At 40.5% G+C, this 18,869-nt stretch overlaps 1 protein-coding gene, 1 long non-coding RNA gene and 1 pseudogene across 2 annotated transcripts in view; 1 reads left to right on the plus strand and 2 right to left on the minus strand.

Moving 5' to 3' along the window:
* Positions 1–18,869, minus strand: part of LOC126940333 (kelch repeat and BTB domain-containing protein 7) — a 75,066-nt gene that overhangs the window by 38,020 nt on the left and 18,177 nt on the right. The gene's annotated exons all lie outside the window — the stretch shown is intronic.
* The window catches only part of LOC126940350 (uncharacterized), a 174,717-nt gene that overhangs the window by 32,745 nt on the left and 123,103 nt on the right, over positions 1–18,869 (plus strand). The gene's annotated exons all lie outside the window — the stretch shown is intronic.
* On the minus strand, positions 13,754–14,238 carry LOC126940346 (calmodulin-1-like; annotated as a pseudogene).

Raw genomic sequence — 18,869 nt, forward strand, 5'->3', positions numbered from 1 at the left:
GACACTTGGGATGTTTCCACCTCCTTTTGGCTATTGCAAATAGGGCTGCTAGAACATTCATTCGTGTACAAGTATTTGTTAAAACACCTGTTGCCAAATCTTTGGGATAGATACTTAGAAGTGAAATTGCTGGGTGATATGGTAATTCTATATATAATTTACTGAGGAACTAACAAATGTTTTCCTTAGAGGCTGAACCATTTTACATTCCTACCAGGAATGTACAAAGGTTTGAATTTTTCAACATCTTCACCAACACTTGCTATTTCCCCATCTCATCCTTTTTAATAGCCATAGTTACAGAATTATACTCATTTCTAGTGGATGTGAAGCTGTATTTCATTGTGGTTTTGATTTGCATTTCCCCAATGACTGATGATCTTGAGCATCTTTTCATGTACTTGTTGTCCATTTGTTTATCATTTTTGGAAAAATGTCTAAGTCCTTTGCCCATTTTTAAATTGGGTTGTTTGTCTTTTTGTTGTTGAGTTGTAAGAGTTCTTTACATATTCTGGATGTTAAACTCTTACGAGATATATAATTTGCAAGTATGTTCTTCCATTCTGTTGTTGTCTTTTCACTTTCTTGAGAATATCCTTTGACAAACAAAAGTTTTTAATTTTGAGAAAGTCCAATTTATTTTTTTCTTTTGTTGCTTGTGTTTTTGATGTCATATCTAAGACTCCATGGCCAAATTCAAAGTTATGAAGATTTATCCCTAACTCTTCTGAGAGTTTATAGTTTTAGTTCTTATATTTAGGTCATTGGCCAATCATTGCAACTTAACTTTTGTATATGGTATGAGATGGGGGTCTAATTCCATTCTTTTGCATGTGCATATCCAGTTGTCCTGTACCTTTTATTGAAGAGACTATTCTTTCTACCAGTTTACCAGTTTTGTTCTTAGTTTACTCTTCTTTTTCCCTGTTCTTTAAGGAATAGGGTTAGGTTATTGATTTGTGATATTTCTTCTTTTTTAATGTAGGCAGTTACAACTATAATTCCCCTTTGAGCACTGCTTTTGCTGCATCCTGTAAGTTTTGGTAGGTTGTATTTTGCCTTTAATTTTTTGTTTTTTTTTTTGAGACGGAGTCTTGCTCTGTTGCCCAGGCTGGAGTGCAGTGGCGTGATCTTGGCTCACTGCAAGTCCTCTATTTACTTATTCATCTGCTATTAAATGTTCTATCTATTATTTGTTTCTCTTTTTTTTTGTTTTGTTCTATTATTGAAAGTGGGTTATTAAATCTCCAATGATTATTGTAGAATTAGTTCTCCTTTATTTCTATTAATGCTTTCTTAACATACTATGGGGCTCTGCTGTTTGGTGAATATATTTTTATAATTGTTAGATCTTGGTAATGAATTGACCCTTTTATCAATATATTATAATATCCCTCATTTTAAAGTCTATTTGGACTGATATTAGCATAGCCACCCCGGTTCTCCTTTTGTTACTGTTTGCATGGAATATCTTTTTCCATTGTTTTACTTTCAATATATTTGTCTCTTTGAACTCAAAATGAGTCTTTTGTAGATACCACATAAGTGGATCATGTTTTTTTAAAATCCATTCTGCCAATCTCTGTCTTTTAATGGTGAGTTTAATTTTTTAACATTTAAAGTGATGACTGATAAGAAAGCAATTACTTCTATCATTTGCTATTGTTTTCTACAAGTTTCATATACTTTTTGTTCCCCAAATACTGTCTTTTGTGTTTGATTGTGTCTGTCGTGTTTTTTAAAGTGTACCATTCTGATTCCTTCCTCAGTTTTTCTGTATATATTTTAATTATCTTTTTGTGGGTACTCTGGTGATTACAAACAACACCCTAAATATATAAAAATACAGTTTGAATTGATATCAACTAAGTTTTAGTAGCATACACAAAATCTATTCCTATACAGCTTTGTTATTGTCACAAATTGCATCTTTTATACATTGTGTGCCCATTAGCATACTTTATAATTATTGTTTTCTACATTTGTCTCTCAAACAACATAGGAAACAATAGGGTACAGACTGGGCTCACAACTGCAATCCCAATGCCAAAGCAGGAGGATCTCTTGAGGCCAGGAGTTCAAGTCCAGCCTGGGCAACATAGCAAGACCCCCATTCTACCAAAAAAAAAATTAGCAGGATGTGGTGGTGTGTGCCTGTAGTCCCAGCTACTTTGGAGGCTGAGGTCAGAGGATCACTTGAACTGCAGTGGGGTTTGAGGCTGCAGTGAGCTGTGATTGTGCTACTGCACTCCAGCCTGGCTGACAGATTAAGAACCTGTCTCAAAAAGAAGAAATTAAAAAATAAAGATATAGGAGGCCAGGCTCAGTGGCTCACACCTGTAATCCCAGCACTTTGAGAGGCCGAGGCGGGTGGATCATGAGATCAGGAGTTTGAGACCAGCCTGGCCAACATGGTGAAACTCCATTTCTACTAAAAATACAAAATGATCTGGGTGTGGTGGCACGTGCCTGTAATCCCAGCTACTTGGGAGGCTGAGGCACGAGAATCGGTTGAACCCAGGAGGCAGAGGTTGCAGTGAGCTGAGATCGCACCACTGCACTATAGCCTGGTGACAGAACCAGACTCTCTCTCTCTCTCTCTCTGTATATATGAAACAAAATGAAGACTTATACTAAAAATACAATAATACTGACCTATGTAGCTACCTATATTGGAGTTCTTGATTTTCTCATATATTTTCATGTTAGTGCTTAGCATTCTTTCATTTCAGCCTAGAGGACTCCCTGTAACATTTTGTATAGGGCAAGTCTACTAGGAACAAACTCCGTTTTATTTGTCTGGGAATGTCTTAATTTCTCCTTACTTTTTGAAGGAAAGTTTTTGAGAAATGAAATCTTTGGGTGACAGGATTTTTTTCTTTCAGTACTTAGCTTATTCTCATGTTTTCTGGCCTATATGGTTTTTAATGACAAACTGGCTATTAATTATATTGAAAAACCCCTTGTATGTGATGAGTTCCTTCTCTCTTGCTACTTTCAAGATTCACTTTGTCTTTGATTTTCAACAGTTTGTGTCTCATTGTGAGACTTTTTGAGTTTGTCCTATTTGAAGTTTATTAAACTTCGTGGATGCATACATTCATGTATTTCATCAACATTGGGGAGTTTCTGGTAATTATTTCTTCAAATATTCTCTCTCTCCTTTTCTATGTCTTCTCCTTCTGAAACCCCCATAAAGAGGATGTTGATAGGCTTTAAAGTATCCGTGAGATCTCTTTGACTCAGTTAATTTTTTCTTCATTCTTTTTGCTTTCTGATCCTTAGAATGGGTCACTTCAATAGTGCTATCTTTGGTTTGCTGAGTCTTTTCTTCTTACTTCTCAAATCTGCCACTGAAACTATGTAGTGTTAGTTTAATTTCAGTTATTGTACTTTTTTTTTTTTTTTTTTTTTGAGACAGAGTCTCACTCTGACACCCAGGCTAGAGTGCTTTGGAGTGCAGTGGCACGTCTCAGCTCACTGCAACTTCTGCCTCCCAGTTCAAGCTATTCTCCTGCTTCAGCCTCCTGAGTAGCTGGGACCACCACACCCAGATAATTTTTTTTTTTTAGATGGAGTCTTGCTCTGTCATACAGGCTGGAGTGTAGTGACACGATCTCAGCTCACTGAAACATCCACCTTCCAGGTTCAAACAATTCTTCTGCCTCAGCCTCCCGAGTAGCTAGGACTACAGGTGTGTGCCACCACGCCCAGCTAATTTTTGTGTTTTTAGTAGAGACGGGGTTTCACCATATTGGCCAGGCTGTTTTCAAACTCCTGACCTCATGATCTGCCCGCCTCCACCTCCCAAAGTGCTGGGATTACAGGCATAAGCCACTGCACCTGGCCTGTATTTTTAGTAGAGATGGGGTCTTTCAAGGCCAGGCTGATCTTGAACTCCTGACCTCAGGTTGATCTGCCCACCTCAGCCTCCAAAAGTGCTGGAATTACAGGCATGAGCCACCATGCCCAGCCTCAGTTATTGTCCTTTTCAGCTCCAGAATTTTTATTTGGTTCCATTTAAAACATTTCTGTATCTTTATTAATATTCTCACTTTGTTAATATATCATTTTCCCAGTCTCCTTTAAACTTTTGTCTATGGTTTCCTTTAACTCTTTAAGACAACTGATTTAAAGTCCTCAGGGATGGTTTATGTCAATATTCTACACATAAGTGGACCATACTTTCTTGTTTCTTGTATGTCTTGTAATTTTTTGTTGAAAATTGGACATTTTGAATAGTATAATGTAAGTAACTCTGGAAATCAGAATTTTCACCTTCCCCATGATTTGTTGTTAATTGTTGAAACCTGCAGTCATCTTCTTGTTTAGTGATTTTTCCAAACTGTTAGAAATAGAGCACGGAGTTGTAAGGAAAATGAGCACGCAAAGGATTTCTCAGCAAAGCAAATTTACTTCTGCACAAAGGGGTGCCTCTGTATGGCCAGTCCCCACGAGAGTACACAGAACAAAGGAGAGTAAGTTTGTATTCCTGATGCAAATCCTGCCCCCTAGGCCCTTTCCCCATTGGCTGGGGTTGGACTGCACAGTTTAAGCTAGACCTGCTTGGCTAAACATTTAAACTTTTTCTTATATAAGTGGGCACGTAAGAGAGAGAGGGGAGAGAGGGAAGGGGTCATCTGCGGTGAGCTAGAGAGTCAGCCTTTTCCCAAGTAAGGAAAGGAATGTGAGCTGGTATTGATAACGCCACTGGTGCGGTGGCCTGCCTTGGCATGTAGTAACAGCAGAAAGAAGGAAAGAAGAAGAGACGGGGAGGGGTACTGGGAATTAAAGAGTAAAGGATTAATCGGGCCGTTTCAAGAGAAACTGCCATATTTCACAACTTTCCTCTTCTGTTTTTTTTTTTTTTTTGAGACGGAGTCTCGCTCTGTCACCCAGGCTGGAGTGCAGTGGCCGGATCTCAGCTCACTGCAAGCTCCGCCTCCCGGGTTTATGCCATTCTCCTGCCTCAGCCTCCCCAGCAGCTGCGACTACAGGCGCCCGCCACCTCGCCCAGCTAGTTTTTTGTATTTTTAGTAGAGGCAGGGTTTCACTGTGTTAGCCAGGATGGTCTCGATCTCCTGACCTCGTGATCCACCCGTCTCGGCCTCCCAAAGTGCTGGGATTACAGGTTTGAGCCACTGCACCTGGCCCCTCTTCTTTTTTTTAAATAACTTTTTCTTTTTAAACCTTTTTAGCATATTCTGACTGTGCTATTTGGCTTGATTTTTTTAGAAGAAAAAGTCCACTTGAATAGGGTCGGGGAGAGTTGAGAAAAGCTTTGGTGAGAGTTATCTCAGTAAGTTTTTGTACTACCCCTCGAGCACAGGGTATAAGGCAGCATCCAACAAGGATTAGTATACCTGTGACAATTGCAAGAGGGGTGAGTATTGAAGTTATTAACCTTTTCTATCCACCGAACCACTTTTCTATAAGGCCTGGAAAGGGATCGTTTATCCCTGAGTTTTTAGCTAATTTATTTGATAGAAAGGTAAGGCCTTGTAAAGCCTTTGTAATCGTTTCATTGGGGGCCATGTTATTAGGAATAAAGATGCAACATTGGGTTCCAGTCATGACACAAAGTCTACCTTTTTCTGCTAGCATCATGTCTAACGCTAGTCTGTTCTCCCAGGCCATTTGACTGGTGGGCCCTAATTGTTCAGCTGTTCCTTTAATGGCATCTTTGGTATAGTTAACAAAACGTTGTTGGATATAGTAAATGTAGTTTATTTAATTTACATTTTTATTGATAGTTACCCATTACAACACTGCAAATTCAAACCCTGCAGCTGTTTGGTTTCAGGCTTTAAATTTATTTGGCACTCCTCGTGGAACACTGATGGCATCTGTATAGACCTGAGGATCAAAGAACTCATAAGGAGCCTCTCCTGGCTTGTGGTGTTTTGCTTTTACTATCCTGGGTTGGTGGAATGCCCCGGTGAAAGGGACGGCCAATTGGACTAGAGCATAAGTTCCGCCCCAGTTACTTGGTAGAGTGTCCAGTGGAAGTCCGCCTCCACACCACCGTGTATCTGCTCGGGATGGCTAAGGGCAGACTGATGGGTAAGCTCTTGGAAGGGCTAAGCGCTTTGCATCCCTTTAAGTTTCTGAGAAATGTCAAGTTTTCCCCCTATTGTGAGAGACATGAGGTAAACCTGGCATTGAGAGGCAGAGGCTGAATGGCCCTCGGGGGCTGACCCACAGGGTGTTGAACTTCAGGGAACAGCAGAGAGAGAGAGCTTGGCACGATTTATCATCCAAGGCTGTGGGATTCTGGAAAAGAGCCACTATACAGCTCATGCCCAGTTGACAGACCATCCAAGTGGCAAGGGGACAGTCTGGACCTCTGGCCTACCGTGCACACAGGCATAATAGTCACTTTTGTTCAAGGTGCGGACAGAATATTTAATCCATTTTAGCCAGGCATTTGCATCTTGGTATCTTGTCTCAATTGCTAAGGTTTGTTTTAAGTCATTTACTTTTACAGCTGACACCTTAGTCCTGTCATTAGGTATACGAATAACAGATGTTTGGTTTAAAGCTGAAATTATTGGGCATGGGGAAGGAGGAGTAGGAGTAATATGTATTTCAAAAATACCTATAGGATCTTTCCCATTGACATTGGCCCCTATTCTATAGAGGCGACTGAGGGCAGGCTGAGGGTCGGTGGAGGTAGGGATAGTAATAGAAATAAGGGTAGGGTTGCACTGGTGGGTTTGGCACTCAGGGAGAGTAGTTCCTTTGGTAAAGTGGAGGAGGGGCTTTAGATCGATGCACAACCCCGTCGTAGAGATCCAACGTTGGTATCGGGTGGACCAAATACTACAGTCCAATTACTACAATTACTACAAGGTTGCCAGGCTGTGGGAGTACAGGAATGGCATTTTGGTTGTAGATGATCACAACGGTGAGAACTAGGAGTAACAGTGGAAACTAAAGGGCCAGGGCAGAGATACTTGTCTGAAGAAGCTAGTTGCCTTTGGTCCTTTAAATCCCCACAAGGTATAACAAGATGAGCATTAAAAACAATGGTTTGGGGTGAGTCAGACTTCGTTTTTTTTGTTTTTGTTTGTTTGTTGTTTGTTTGTTTTTTGAGACGAAGTCCTGCTCTTGTTGCCCAGGCTGGAGTGCACTGGTGCGATCTTGGCTCACTGCAACCTGCATCTCCCGGGTTCAAGCAATTCTCTTGCCTCAGCCTCCCAAGTAGCTGGGATTACAGGTGCCTGCCACCACGCCCGGCTAATTTTTGTATTTTCAGTAGAGATGGGGTTTCACCATGTTGGCCAGGCTGGTCTAGAACTCCTGACCTCAGGTGATCCACCCTCCTCGGCCTCCTAAAGTGCTGAGATTACAGGCATGAGCCACTGCGCCCGGCCAGACTTAGTGATATTAATAATGAAGTAGCTATCAATGGAGTAAGGAAAAAGGGAGAGACAATATAATACGTATAGAAGAAGTAAGTACTTTTTAGCTTTAATTTGGTAGGAACAATGGAACAATGGAACAATGGCCCATGATTCCAAAGGTGGTGGTGGTGCTCCTTTGACTCGAGTGTGGTGGGTCCACCCTCTTTCTGCTGTTCAGACTGCCATTTCAGTAGTTAGGAGCACTAGATAAGGTCCTTCGTAAGTTGCCTTGAGTAATTTTTTCCACTCTTTGATGAGGATGTATCTCCAAGTTGATGTTGGTGTACTGGGAACTTTAGGGGCAGTGCCTGTGCTAGGAGACCTTTGGTTTTAAGATAAGAAAAAGTGAAGATAGACCAAGTATATAGTTTTTGAGGAACTGATCTGTAGTTTCAAATGTAGGGACATCGGTAGTAGAATGTAAATAAGGCAGCCTGTATAGCATCTCATAAGGGGATAAACCAACATCCTTTTGAGGGGAGATTTTGAATCTTAACAAGGCAATGAGGAATTATTTAGTCCCTGGTAACTGGGTTTCTAGGACTAGTTTGGTCCTCATCTCCTGCCCCTGCAGCCATCGCAATAGGACAGTGGGACACGTCTCCCCCTGGGTGGGGTGACCAAAGACCCCCTCCCGAAGGAGAATGGTAATCCCTGACAGGCCATCAGAATTTGTTAGAAATAGAGCTCGGAGTTGTAAGGAAAATGAGCACTCGAAGGATTTCTCAGCAAAGCAAATTTACTTCTACTGAGATGGGTGCCTCCTGTATGGCCAGTCACCACGGCAGCACACAGAACAATGAAGGGTGAAAGTTTTTATTCCAAATGCAAATCCTGCCCCTGTGCCCTTTTCCCATCAGTGGGGGTCAGACCACACAATTTAAGCTAAACCCAATTGGCTAAACATTTAATTTTTTTTTTTTTTTTTTTTTTTGAGGTGGAGTCTCACTCTGTTGCCCACGCTGGAGTGCAGTGGCATGATCTCAGCTCACTGCAAGCTGCGCCTCCTGGGTTCATGCCATTCTCCTGCCTCAGCCTCCCCAGTAGCTGGGACTACAGGCACCCACCACCACACCTGGCTAACTTTTTGCATTTTTTTTTTTAGTAGAGACGGGGTTTCACTGTGGTAGCCAGGATGGTCTCGATCTCCTGACCTCGTGATCCGCCTGCGTTGGCCTCCCAAAGTGCTGGGATTACAGGTGTGAGCCACCGTGCCCAGCCTAAACTCTTTCTTAGATAAGGTGGGCACGTAAGGGAGAGGGGGGAGACGGGGAAGGGGTTGTCTCTGGCAAGCTAGAGAGTCAGTCTTTTCTTTCTTTTTTTTTTTTTGAGATGGAGTTCTGCTCTGTCGCCCAAACTGGAGTGTAGTGGCATGATCTCTGCTGACTGCAACCTCCGACTCCTAGGTTCAAGCAGTTATCTTGCCTCAGCCTCCCGAGTAACTAGGATTACAGGCGCCCACCACCACACCTGGCTAATTTGAGAGTCTTTTCCCAAAAGAGGAAAGGAATATAAGCTGGTGCTAATAATGCTACTGATGCTGTGGCATGCCTGGGCAAAAATAGCATAAAAAGGAAAGAAGAAGAGAGAGGGAGGGGTACTGGGAATTAAAGAGTAAAGGATTAATCAGGCTATTTAAAAAAAAAACTTCGCCATATCTCACACAAACTATTTTAGCAAAGACTGTATTCTTTATAATGTGTGCTCACTGAAGGCTGTATTTCATCATCTCAGCTGTTAACCAAGTGGCCTGGCAGAGATTTCCTTAAATGCCTGGAACCAAAGAAAAGAAAAAAAAGTCTCTTGCAGGTTGCCTCTAAGTGTGAGAGTACTCCTTCAACACTATGCGAAGTTGTCCCTCAACTCTGCCTTAGCCTTTACCTCCTGCTTGCACGGAGCCTAAAGATCAGCCAAGAGTGCAAGCCTAAAGTTGTCTCTGATGTTTTCTGAGCAAGCAACTGGTCCTAGGCATGTGTGTTAAATTCCACTTTCACTGGTACATGCAGTAGTGTTTCAAAGCTCTTATTACCTTAAGAATCTTTCTTCATAGCCTACTGTTTACCAATCTTTGAATATTCCCAGATTTTTCCCCATTTGCTCTCTTTTGCCCCAGGAGAATATAGGAGACATTTATAGTGAAATGCCTTTTTCACATGCCTCCTGGAAAGGTGCTACAGCCCAATGGGGGTAAAACAAAGGTCAGCCTTTATACTGATTGCTCAAGGAGCTGCCAGGCAGGTCAGATTGCATACCACCATTTTTGAAGAACAAGGTCCATATTGGCCTCCTAGCATCAGCAAGGTGCACCAGGATTTCAGATTGCCACTCCCATACCCACTGCCAAGCTGAGAATGGAAATAGTAGGTGGGTAAACAAGAATACAAACAACATTTTCTTACTAAAATTTAGCAGTCTCATTCTTTATTTATTTTTATTTTTATTTTTTGAGACAGAGTTTTCGCTGTTGTCGTCCAGGCTGGAGTGCAATGGCGTGATCTTGGCTCACTGCAACCTCCGCCTCCCGGGTTCAAGCGATTCTCCTGCCTCAGCCTCGCGAGTAACTGGGAATACAGGCATGCACCTCCACGCCCCGCTAATTTTGTATTTTTAGTAGAGACAGGGTTTCTCCATGTTGGTCAAGCTGGTCTCAAACTCCTGACCTCAGGTGATCTGCCTGCCTCGGCCTCCCAAAGTGCTAGGATTACAGGCGTGAGCCACGGTGCCCAGCCCAGTCTCATTCTTTATTAAGCACTCCCCTCAATGTGGTAAGATTTTGATGAGATTCCAGAGTTCTAAAAACGTTTATTCTGTTGTTTTTTTTCCACCAACTTAACAGTTGCTTCAGTGGAGTGACTGATTCTTGGATCTTTCTACTCTACTATTTTTAATAATGTAACTCTTGAGAGATTTAAATTTTTTTTTTTTCTGGAGACAGTCTCGCTCTGTCACTCAGGCTGGAGTGCAATGGCGCCATCTCGGCTCACTGCAATCTTTGCCTCCCGGGTTCGTGCTATTCTCATGTCTCAGCCTCCTGAGTAGCTGGGATTGTAGGTATCCACCACCACGCCCAGCTAATTTTTGTATTTTTAGCAGAGACGGGGTTTTGCCATGTTGGTCAGATTGGCCTCAAACTCCTGACCTCAGGTGATCCACCTGCCTAAGCCTCCCAAAGGGCTGGAATCACAGGCATGAGCTACCATGCCCAGCCTAAAGAACGTTTTAAAATATTGAGACAGAGTCTTACTACATTGCCCAGGCTGGTCATGATCTCCTGGCCTCAAGTGATCCTCCTGTCTCAGCCTCCAAAATTACTGGGATTGCAGGCATGAGCCACAATGCCCAACCCCCACCGCACCCTTTTTTCTTTTCTTTTCTTTTTTTTTTGACAAAGTCTCACTCTGTTTCCCAGACTGGAGTGCAGTGATGTGATCTCAGCTCACTGCAACCTCTGCCTTCCGGGTTCAAGTGATTCTCCTGCCTCAACCTCCCAAGTAGCTGGGACTACAGGCATGCACCACCATACTAGGCTAATTTTTGTATTTTCAGTAGAGATGAGGTTTCACCATGTTGGCCAGGCTGGTCTCAAACTCCTGACCTCGAGTGATCCACTCGCCTCAACCTCCCAAAGTGCTGGGATTACAGGCGTGAGCCCCAGTACCCGGCCAGCACCCTGCCCTTTTTTTAAAACCATGAATGGGTGTTGGAATTTGTCACATGCTTTATCTGTTTCCATTGATATGATCATATGACTTTTTAGCTTGTTGATCTGGTGGATTACATTAATTTCTCAAATGTTGAACTAGCCTTGTATGCATGGAATAAATCCCTATTGGTTAAGGCTATGAACTGCATGTTTGTGTCCCCTCAAAATTTATATGCTGAAACTCTAACTCCCCAGTGTTAGGAGGTAGGACCTTTGGGAGGTCATGAGGGTGGAGCCCTCATGAATGGGGATATTGCCCTTATAAGACAAAACATGAGAGAATTTATATCTCTTTCAGCCATGAGAGGATACAGTGAGAAGAGGGTGGTCTGTAAACCCAGAAGAGTGCCCTCCCCAGACACTGAAACTTCTAACACTTTGATCTTGAATTTCACAACCTCCAGAACTATGAGAAATAAATGTTTGTTCTTTATGCCACCCAGCATTTGATATTCTTGTACAGCAGCCTGAATTAAGATAGTCACAGTGCATAATGTTTTTATTATTTTATTCAGTTTGCTAATATTTTGTGGAGGACCTTTGAATCTATGTTCGTGAAAGCTATTGGCATGTAGTTTTTTGTTTTTGTGTTGTTGTTTTTCTTTTTTTGTTCTGGTTTTGATATTCGGGTGATACTAGCCTCACAAAATGAGTTGGAGAGTGTTCTTTTTCTGGAAAAGATGGTGAAAATGCGTTGTTATCTCTTTAAATGTTTGGTAGAATTCTCCAGTCAAACCATCTGGGCCTGGGATTTCTTTTTTAGGAGATTTAAAAAAATAAATTCAGTTTCTTTAATGGTTAATATAGGGCTACCTAAATTATCTATTTCATCTTGGTTGTGTTTGGTAGTTTGTGGTTCCTCAAAAGGCTTCATTACTTCTAAGTTTTCAGTTAAAAACTGTTTTAGAGTGTAAAACTTTGTGTAATATTTTCTTATTATCTTAGTGGCTACAGGATGTGAAGTGACATCCACTGTTTTATTCCTCATATTGGTGACATCTGTTTTCTCTTAATTTTTGTGACTCTTGAAAGAAGTTTATAAATTTTTTTGATTTAAAAAAGAAACAGTCATTTCATTAAATTTTTCTCCTCTGCTATTTCTTATTTCTAATTTTATTAATTATTATTCTGATATCTATATTATTTCCTTCCTTTTTTTTTAAGAAAGAGAGACTCTCTGTCACCCAGGCTAGAGTGCAGTGGTGTGATCATAGCTCACTGCAGTCTTGGACTCCTGGGCTCAAGCAGTTCTCCTGCCTCAGAGTAGCTGGGACTACAAGACACACCACCATGCCTAATTTTTAAAATATTTTGTAGAGATGAGGTCTCACTATGCTGCCCAAGCTGATCTTGAAATCTTGGCTCAAGTGATCCTCCCTGCCTTGGCTTTTCTCAGTGCTGGGATAATACATGTGAGCCACCATGCCTGACCTCCTTCTTTTTGATTGCTTTGGGTTTATTTTCCTCTGCCTTATGGTAGGAGCTTAGATTGACTTGAGTCCTTTTATCATGTTTAATGTAAACATTTAGTGCTACAGTTTTGCTTTCAAAAATCCTTTAGCTGTATCCAACATATTTCGGTATGTTGTATTTTCATATTCCTTAAGTTTCATTTTTAACTTGAAATTTTCCTCTTTGTCCCAGTAATGACTTAAAACTTACGTTGTTCAATTTCTGTGTGTTTAGAGAGTTTCCTGTTGTCTTCATTATTGATTACCTGTTTGATTCCAATATTGTCAGAAAACATGCTACGTATACTTTCATTAATTTTACATTTGTTGAGGTTGTTTTATGGCACAGGATATGGTCTATCTTGATGAATCTTCCATGAACAATTGGAAAAAAAAAGTGTACTCTGCTTGTTGGGTGGAGTGATATGTCACTCCATGACTGGTTGATTATATTAGTCAGATCTTCTATATCCTCGCTAATTTCTATCTAGTAGCTTTGTCACTTGCTGAGAGATCATGTTGCATTTTCCAATAATAATTGTGGAGTTGTCTGTTTTTCCTTTTAAGTCTATCAGTTTTGTTTCATGTATTTTAAGGCTCTGTTTTTTGGTTTATACACATTTGAGATCATTATGTTTTCCTTGTCAACTGAACTTTTCATTAACATATATTACCTCTCTCTCTGTTATCTCTAGTAGGTGTTTGTTTGTTTGCTTTTATTTATTTATTTATTAAAAAACATTTTTTTTTTTTTGAAATGGAGTCTTGCTCTGTTTCCCAGGCTGGAATGCAGTGGTGCAATCTCGGCTCACTGCAACCTCTGCCTCCTGGGTTCAAGTGATTCTCCTGTCTCAGCCTCCCGAGTAGCTGGGACTACGGGTGCCCACCACCATGCCTGGCTAGTTTTTGTATTTTTAGTAGAGATGGGCTTTCACCTTATTGTCCAGGCTGGTCTCGAACTCCTGACCTCGTGATCTGCCCTCCTCAGCTTCCCAAAGTGCTGGGATTACAGGCATGAGCCACTGAGCTCCGCCACATGCATATTTTTTAGACAGTAGGGAGAAACCTTTTACAGATAAGTTACAAACAAAGAAAAGGCAAATCAACAATTTTGTACAAGAAATGTGTACAAAATCAACAATTTTGTATAAGAAATGTGTACAGATACTTTGTACAGAATGTGTACAAAGTCTTCACTTTGCTGTCATCATTTGTATAAACTCTTCATAGTTCACTTGACCATCACCATCAATATCTGGTTACCTGATCATTTCATCAACCTGTTAAATTCTCTCCAAAGTTTATCATCACGTGGTGAAGTTCTGCTGCACTAATATAGCCATTGCCGTCCTTATCAAACACACAGAATGCATCTCTGATTTCTTTCTCACTGCCTGTGTCTTTCATTTTTCTTACCATCATTGTCAGAAATTCAGGGAAGTCAACTGTGCCATTACCATCAGCATCTACTTCATTAATCATGTCCTGTAACTCTGCTTCTGTGGGATTCTGCCCAAGAGACCAGTTCCTAATTCCTTGTTGTTATAGTTCCATCACCATCTTTGTCAAATAGTGAAAAAGCTTCTTTGAATTCTGCAATTTGCCTTTCAGTCAGTTGGTCAGCCATGCTGCAAGTGCTACTGGTTTCTGAGACTTGACCATGCAACCACTCAGCTCGCTTGCTTGCTCTCTCCACTCAGACTAATTCCTATACAATTTTTTTTTTTTTTTTTTTTTTTTTTTTTTTGCTCTTGACAGAGTTTTGCTCTTGTTGCATAGGCTGGAGTGCAGTGGTGCAATCTCAGCTCACTGCAACCTCTGCCTCCCAGGTTCAAGCCATTCTCCTGCTTCAGTCTCCCCAAGTGGCTGGGATTACAGGCATGTGCCATCACACCAGGCTAATTTTGTATTTTTCTAGTAGAGAAGGGGTTTCACCAGGTTGGTCAGGTTGGTCTTGAACTCCTGGCCTCAGGTGATCCACCTGCCTCAGCCTCCCAAAGTACTGGGATTATAGGCATGAGCCACCGTGCCTGGCCTACAATTTTGTTTCAGTCATCAAATATGATTTATAAAATTCATGGTTTATGAAACATACCATTGTATGATTTATAAAACATGCTTTTGTGTATGTTTGTATTTGTGCTCTTTCTGTTGTTCCTTTTTCCTTCCTAATCCTCTGAGATATTTTATCATTTATTTTCTATTTAAAGAACTTTCTGTAGCCAATCTTTAAGGATAAGTCTGTAAGCAACAAATTCTTTTTTCACTCATCTGAGAATGTCTTTTCTTCCCCTTCATTCCTAGAGAATAATTTTGCTAAATGTGAATTTTTCAGTGGAAAGTTATTTTCTTTTAGCAATTAAAAAATGCTGTACCAGCTGGGCAAGGTGGCTTAGGCCTGTAATCCCAGTGACTCCACAGTCCAAGGTGGGAAAATCATTTGAGGCCAGGAGTTTTGAGACCAGCCTGTGCAACACAGCAAGATCCTGTCTCAGGGAGGAGGAGAGGGAAACTTAGTCCGGCATGGTGGTGCTCACCTGTAGCCCCAGCTACTCAGGAAGCTGAGATGGGATGATCACTTGAGCCCAGAAGTTGGAGGCTGCAGTGAGGTGTGATTGAGCCACTTCACTCCAGCCTGGGTGACAGAGTAAGACCCACTTTATTTAAAAAAAAAAAAAAAAAAAAAAAAAAAAAAAAAAAGGCTGTGCCACTTCCTTCTGGTCTCCATGGTTTCAGATGAGAAATTGTCATTCAAATAGATATTACCCTACAGAAAATGTGTCATTTTTCTCTGGCTTTTAAGATTTTTTTCTTTAAGAAGTTTAACTGATTAAATTTGCGCTTAGTTTTTAAAAAGTTAATTTTGATGTGTCTTGGAATGGATTCCTTTTGGTTCAGCCTGTTGGGATTTGCTCAGATTCTTGAATCTGTAGTTTTGTGTTTTTCAACAAATTTGGGAAGTTTCAGCAATTATTTTTTCAAGTACTCTTTCAGTTACACTCTCTTCCACCACCACTCTCATGGAACTTTGGTGACGCAAATGTTGGCTATTTTGTTATTATCCTACAAGTCTCTGAGCCTCTGTTCATTTTTTCCTCAGTCTGTTTTTCCCTCTGTTGTTCAATTTGAGTGAATTCCACTGATTGTCCTGAAAGACTGATGCTGTCCTCTGTTTTGTCCATTCTACTATTGCTGTTTTCTTTCTGTTATTTTTATCTTTTGGTTTTGTTTTTGTTTTAGAGATGAGGTCTCACTATGTTGCCCAGGCTGGAGTGCACTGGCTATTCACAGGTGTGATTATAGTGCACTATAGCTTCAAACTCGTGGCTTAAAATGATCTTTCTGTATCAGTCTCCCAAGCAGCTAGGACTACAGGTGCATGCCACCACACCCAGCTCTATTTTTCAGCGTTAGAGGTTCTACTTAGTTCTTTTTTATTACTTCGATTTATTTGCTGAGATTTTTTGCTTATTTTTCCCCATAATTTCCAGAGAATTTTTAATAGACTATTAAAGAATATTTATGAAGGCTGTTTTGAAGTGCTTGTCAAATAATTCCAATACCTGATTCATCTGTATTGGTATCAGTTGATTGTCTTTTTCTCATTCAAGTTGTGACTTTCTTGGTTCTTGGTATGACTGATGCCTTTTATTATATGGTGGACATTGTCTCTGTAATATTAGGAGACACTAGTAGTTTTTGATCATCTAGTTTATGCTTAACATTGTATTATGTGCTATCTTACATTATTTTAATGAAACTAAGATCTCCAAAAATATATTTTGCTGAGATTTGCACAATTACTGCATTTCTACACAAATAATAATTTTGGTTTACACTTTCCTACCAACTGTGTTTTAGGATTTACATTTAATATACAGCTGAGCATATTAGTTAATCCTTCAATACTTACATGTTCCAACCATGAGAAGTACAGGACAGAATCCATTACTGAATTATTCGACTTGGTACAATGCCTCACATATCTGTTTTCCTTGAGTTCTTTTTTTAAATAAAACATCCTCATCTGAAACTTAAGAGCCTTTGAGAAATACTGAGCAAAATGAAATCTGGAAAGTAATATATGATATTATAGTAGAGATTATGTTCAATATTTCATTACATTTATAACAAAAATAACATAAGTGATCATCCTCAAATCTGTGAAATTCATCATAAACACATCATAAATATCTTATCCTGTGCTCTCTGCACATTGTCATTTCATGAAAATGAACAATACTTAGACGTCCACACCAGTGATACATAGTTAATGGTATGCTGACAGTTTAAAGACACAGTATGGCCGGGTGTGGTGGCTCACACCTATAATCCCAGCACTTTGGGAGGCCGAAGTGGGTGGATCACTTGAGGTTGGGAGTTCGAGACCCGCCTGGCCAACCTGGTAAAACCCAGTCTCTACTAAAAATACAAAAATCAGCTGGGCGTGGTGGTGCATGTCTGTAATCCCAGCTACTCGTGAGGCTGAGGCAGGAGAATCACTTGAACCCGGGAGGCGGACATTGCGGTGAGCCGAGATCATGCCATTGCACACCAGCCTGGGCAACAAGAGTGAAACTCTGTCTCAAAAAAAATAAATTTAGACACAGTAGTACATGGAGGCCAGAGGCACATGCAGATCCCCACCAAATACACACAAAATTAAACATTGGAATATGTATGACAACCTTTAAAAATTCATTTACAAAGAAAATAAATACAAATCAGAGCAGATATGCAATTTTTTTTTTTCCTTCTAGAGACAGGGTCTTGGTCTATTGCCCAAACTGGAGTGCAGTGGTGGAATCATAGCTTAGTGTAACCTCTACTTCCTGGGATGAAGAGATCCTCCCACCTCAGCCTCCAGACTAGTTAGGACTATAGACGTGCACCACCATGCCCAACTAATTTTAAGTTTTGTTATAGACATGGGGTCTTGCTGTATTGCCCAGGGTGGTCTTGCACTCCTAGCCTCATGTGATCCTCCTGCCTTGGACTCCTAAAATGCTGGGATTGCAGGCATGAGCCACTGTGCCTAGCTGGGAAAAGGCAAAATGGGTTCTACTTTATATTAATCTGATTGAAGAAATGATGTAACCACAGAAATAATGCAAAGAAAAAAAAAGGTACAAGAAAATTTGTATCAACCAGAGGAGGGTAGGAGGACCTCCAGAACAGAAGCCTAGGAAAGACTTGGCCGTGCAATTATGGACATTTAGATCTGGCTCTGTCCAGAAAAACTGTCCATTTGGGTCTCCCCCTACAGTGAAGACAAATGAACCTGCCTCTCATACCACCTTGATAGTGGTCATTAAGATCATCCAGATTGCTCTGTGAATTCTATGTCCATGTCCACCAAGCAAGCTTCTGATAGTGATTCATCTCTCATGAAAATTAGGCCACAAGAATATGTGCTAATCAGGGATCACCAGTATCTAGCTAATTGATATGAAAGTTATATTTTATAATTATAAATTAATAGTATCATATTCGTTGTATATTTGATTCTTATTGATTTGGTTAACCTGATTCAGTACCCAAATCTCATCCCATCAAGGTGTAGCAATACCTGAATATCCAAACTTCTAAAGCAGAGAAATAAACCTGGAACATGGTGACTCTACCAAGAAATTGTTACCAGACCTATGTGGCTGGACACCTGATTCTCCCCTGATAAATCTTCTATTTCATTGGTTCATCAATATTTTTTTTCATTTTCAATTTTTAACAACAGGCAGATATCTAGGTTTAACTGTCTCAAAGGTTTGATATATGACTTAGTGTTATATAGCATTCAGTGTTTATTTAAAATAATAGAAAAGTCCAAAGACAGGTTCACAATAAGCAAAAATACATACATAAATAAGCATGGGGACTTTTAGAAGATTAAAATGAAGTTCTTACAAGTACATAAATCAAAATACAGCAGGAGTTATGACACCAAAATCTTCGATCTTATTTTTAGGGACAGTTTCTCACTATGTTACCCAGACTAGACTTGAACTTCTGGGCTCACGTGATCCTCCCACCTCAGCCTCTCAAGTAGCTGGAATTATGGATGCATACCACCATCTGAAAATCTGCAATATTGACACTGCACTCTATAATGCCCTTCCTTACTATTCTCTTGACAGTATCCCCATTGTATATTTGTGAAGATGGCTGAATGTATTGAAGTAGATAATGCTTTTATAATGTCAAAGCCAATTGCACATAACCATAAGGTTACGGGACTGTTAACTGGTAGGTATCACAACCTGTTTATGAGAAGAGCATTCAGAACTGCATAGGGGAAGGTGTAGTGAAATA

Source organism: Macaca thibetana, chromosome 17 (assembly GCF_024542745.1).
Source record: "Macaca thibetana thibetana isolate TM-01 chromosome 17, ASM2454274v1, whole genome shotgun sequence".
In the NCBI taxonomy this organism is placed as follows: domain Eukaryota; kingdom Metazoa; phylum Chordata; class Mammalia; order Primates; family Cercopithecidae; genus Macaca; species Macaca thibetana.